We start from the raw sequence: 4,905 nt of genomic DNA, 5'->3' as shown, positions 1-4,905 counted from the left end.
AGCCCCTTTAGGGTTAGGGTTAGGGCATCTAACCCTTTTCTTTATAGCACTCTATGTGTCAGTACTATGCACAATATTGAACACATGATGTTGAGATGGCTTCTCAACACCTTCCCTCAAGATCAACATCATGAAGTAGGCCTTCCCTCAAGATGATGATTCTGGGAATCGAAGGATTGAGCATTACATTCCATAACACCCCTTTAATGGGAATGTTCGTCCTCTGCATCAAACCAAGAGCTTGTTGGTGCTTCTTGAAAATATTTTTGCCAGGTGGTTTGATAAAGATGTCTGCAACATTCTCTTTGCTATCACAATGCTGCAGTGTGATGTCACCAAGTAACACTCTTTCTCTAATGAAGTGCTCTCTGACATCAATGTGCTTTGTCATGGAGTGATATATTGGATTCTTGGCCAATGCTTGAGCCGATTGATTATCACAGTACATTGTCGTTGGCTTTGATTCATCAAAGTAATCTGTTTCTAACAATAGTCTTCTAAGCCATATAGCCTTCCATGCACCTGTTGTGAGTGCCCTATATTTTGCTTATGTTGAAGACAAAGAAACAATTGGCTGTTTGTTTGACAACCATGATATAGCACCTTGACCAAGGAAAAATGCATATCCTTGTGTGGATCTCTTGGTCTCATGATCTTCGGCATATTCATTGTCATAGTATCTATGCAACCTTAGATGACTTCCTCTGTATTCTATTCCAAACTGTCTTGTACCTCTGAGGTATCTCAAGATGCTTTCGGCTGCATCCTAGTGAGACTAGTTTGGATTTGCCATAAACTGTGCTAGGGAACTTTCTGCATAACAAAAATTTGGCTATGTGATAGTCAGATGTATAAGAGATCCAATGAGCTGTCGATAGTATCTCTCATTGAATGTAGGCTTTTCTGAATCTTTTGTAAGTTTCAAACTCTATTCCATGGGAGTGGCTGCAATCTTGCAATGTGCCATATGAAACTTCTTCAGGAGACTATCAACATATTTTAGCTGACTCATGAAGGTGCTATCTGAGTCTCTCCAGGACTCAATTCCAAGACAATAGTGCATAAGATCTTCATGTCAAACTTTGCAAATAAGTCTTGTTTCAACCTTTTAATGAAACTATTATTGCTTCTAGTCACAATCAGATCATCTATGTACAAAAGTGCAATAGTAATGTCTTCCCCTTAAACTTTGTAGTAGAGCATATATGTTCTGCAGTGGACTTCATGTATCCCAAATTAGCAAAATACTTATCGATTCTGTTGTACCAACTTTTGGGTTCCTTCTTTAAGCTATATAGACTTTTCTTGAGATGGAAAACCCGAGTCTCTTTCTCAAGTTCAACATAGCCTCTGCTGGTTGTTGCATGTAGACTTCCTCTTCTAGGTAACCACTGAGAAAAGCATTCTTGACATCTAGTTGGTACACATTCCATCTGTTGAGTGTTGCTAGGGATATCAAGAACCATATGGAATCCACCTTTGCTACTGAAGCATAAGTCTCATCACAGTCTTGACCATATTGCTCTGTAAATCCTTTTGCAACTAGTTTGGCTTTGTATCTTTCAATGCTTCCATCTGGATTGTACTTCACTTTGTAAGCCCATTTGTTTTCTATGGCCTTCTTTCTGTGTGGAAGGTTACATAATTCCTAAGTATTGTTCTTGTACAAAGTTTCCATTTCTTGATTCACAATAGTTTGCCACTCTGGCTTGTCAACTACGTCTTTGAAGTACACTAGCCCATGATGGTAGTCATAAGAGCATAATTTGTGGTTTCTGAGCATATGTCGATCTGGTTGGTGGTTTGTTTTCCCTAGTAGACCCTCTGAGTTGCTATTGCTCTTCTCAGGATGTCTCTGGCAATTTTCTCTCTTCTTCATCAACATTTTTGTAGGTGATTGAGTAATCGATGTGTCTATCTCCTTTGTATTTGAGGTTTTCCATTCTGATTCCTCATCAAAGATTATGTCACTGGAGATAATGACCTTGTGGTTGATGGGATCATACAACTTGTATGCTTTGCTTTCTTCACTGTAGCCAAAGATGATGCATTTACGTGACTTCACATCCAATTTTCTAGGATGATCATCATGTATGTGGGCAAACGCTATGCAACCAAATATGTGGAGATGCCTAATGTGTAGCTTGTATTCAGTGAATGCTTCATAAGGTGTCATACCCTAAATCAGTTTGGTTGGAAGTCGATTAAGTATGTAGTTTGCAGTGGCAAGTGCTTCTACCCAATCCTGATCTGGAAGATGCTTCTCACTAAGCATTGCTCTAGCACTGTCTGCTAAAGTACCATTCTTCCTTTTAGCTCTTGCATTTTGCTAAGGAGTATCTACACAAGTGAATTGTCTTCAAATGCCATTACTTCTACAGAATTTCATGAATGTTGAAGACATGTATTTACCTCCTCTGTCTGATCTCATGACTTTGATCTTTCTGCATGTCTAGTTTTCTACCATGGCTTTGAATTCTTGAAATTTGGAAAAGACTCTAGATTTCTCTTTCAGGAAGTAGACCCAACAATATATACTATAGTCATCGATGAAAGTCAAGTAGTAAAGTGAATCATTGATGTTGTGGGTTTGTGGATAACCCCAAACATCTGTATGAATCAAATCAAGAATACCTCGTGCTTGAGAGGTGCTTATACTGAAATTGGTTTGCTATTGTTTACCGAAGCAACATGCTTCACAAACTTTTCCAAGAAACTATAGCTTAGGAATTCCAATTGCCATATTATGATTACTGAGTTCTATCAAGCTTTTTAAATTGACATGTCCATATCTCTTGTGCCATAGTGGAGAAAGTAACATCTTTTTTGTTGAGCTAACATGGCATGCAAATCTGGTATTGAAGCTAGCATTTTTAACAAGCGTCCTTCCTTGGCTACCTTTCCTACTAGTTGATATCCCTTGGATTTGATCATGCATTCATCTCCATCAAAGATGACTCAGTCGTTGTGTTCCGTCATTCGCCCAACTAATAAGAGCTTCTTGCTGAGATTCGAAACATAGAGTACATCTTTCACTAATCCTTTCGTACCAGTGACATTGTTCGTAGGGATAATGCCTTTGCCTTGAACTGGATTCGGTGTGTTATCTACAGTGTCGATAACGTTCTTCTGTCCTTCTAATGGTTTCATCTCTATGAACCATTCCTGATGCTTTGTCATGTGAGATGATGTGCCACAGTCAATGTACCAAGGACCCTAATCTGCTTGATCGACATGATAGCTGCATTCCCCTTTTGAATTGCAATCTATGTCAAGATACACTGTTTCAGTCCTCGCTTGCAAGAAACATGTTCTCAAGTTCATTGGCATAATGACTATGACTTGGATGCCCACGATGATTTCCTCTTCCTTAAAAATTCCCTCGATTGTCGCTGGAATGACCACTTCAGCCATACTGCTTCTTGTGGTGGCGATCTCTTTCATAGTGTCCAAACTTATGACAATAGTTCCACTGAAAGTTTGACACATTGGTGGATGCATTCCCTCGTCCTTGGAATATTCCTCTGTTGGAATGATTTTCTCTTGGATTCTAATGCTGATGTTGCTAAGGATGATGCTGATGTTGACTTTGCTAATGACTTTGTTGTTAATAATGACCACTTCATTGAAATGATCTATCTCTGCCTCTGCCTTTGCCTCTACTTCTATCTGAAGCTGTGAATGCTTAATCATTGGAAAGACCTTTGCATGCGTGATGGCTTGCGTCCTGAGTTCTTCGCCAAGTAAAACTGACTATAGCTGTTCCAACGTTGGAATTTGCTATTGAATGGCAATACTCTGAACTAGATTCTCGTATCCCTTTCCTAGTCCATTGAGGATGACTTGAACCCATTTCTATGGGATTCATAGTCTCTCTTGCTGCTACGAGTTGATTGTTGTAATCCTTGACCCGAGATGTAAGCATGACCGGTTTCAATGTTGTTGCAAAAACTCTAGTTGATTTGGTTTCTCAGTGTGAGAATCCTGGAAGTGTTCTTAGACTCATAAAGAGCTGCGAACGTATCCCATGCTTCTTTTGATGTCTTGACTGTGTTGAGCTGTCCAAGCATGACATCTTGCGCATTCTGCTTGATCAAATGATATGCATATTTGTCTTTCTTGTCCCATTCTGCCTGTGCTCAGGCAATGGTGGTAGGATGTACTACAGGTGCGGACACTGGTGCAGCTATAGATCCTGTTGCTAGTGCTGCGGCAACGGTGGGAGTGGAGCTACTGCCGGCTGGATTGTCCATAGGTCTAGGTGTAGACCCATCGACATACTCCCATTTGTCTTGAAGTATAAGAATGGTCTCCATTTGGTATTTCCATGTGCCGTAATTGGAGTTGTCTAGCTTAGCGGATGCCTCCAAATTGAGGTTGCTAGTCGTAGACATGGTGCAAGAAATGTACTCAAAGTGTCTATGAAATCGCTGTCTTAATCAACTTCAATACATTGTCTGCAATCTAAACTATTGGTGAAAATAGAATTGCATTATATAATCCAACCTATTGCAAGGCTTGTGGCAAATGATGTTGAGAATAGCCAAGAGGCTTTACAAGGTTCAAATGATGTGCACAATGGCGGAAAATAGCCAAACAGGCTTTACAATGGTGGCATGTGTGCGCAAAATGCACAAATGTGCAATCTGTCCTTTGATCAATTGGTCAATGCGTCTGAAAAACTTTGAAGTCTACTCACTAAACTGTGGAACGTTGGGTTTCAGGAAATGTGATCGTGTGACACTGCATGTGAGCGAAGCGACTAACTTCGCATAGAAACTATTTAGGAATTTTTGGGCATGGCTTCGATTGGCTGCTTTGGAGTTCTCTTCACTATGGATGATCTATCATCTAATATACTCTGAACTAGATCTAGACCAACCGTCGAGTGATGAAAAAGCAGCA

The sequence above is a fragment of the Dipteris shenzhenensis genome, chromosome 20 (genome assembly GCF_047967505.1).
Source record: "Dipteris shenzhenensis isolate YYH24624 ecotype China chromosome 20, Dip_SZ_1.0, whole genome shotgun sequence".
NCBI lineage: Eukaryota > Viridiplantae > Streptophyta > Polypodiopsida > Gleicheniales > Dipteridaceae > Dipteris > Dipteris shenzhenensis.
Note: the sequence above shows the minus strand (reverse complement) of the source record.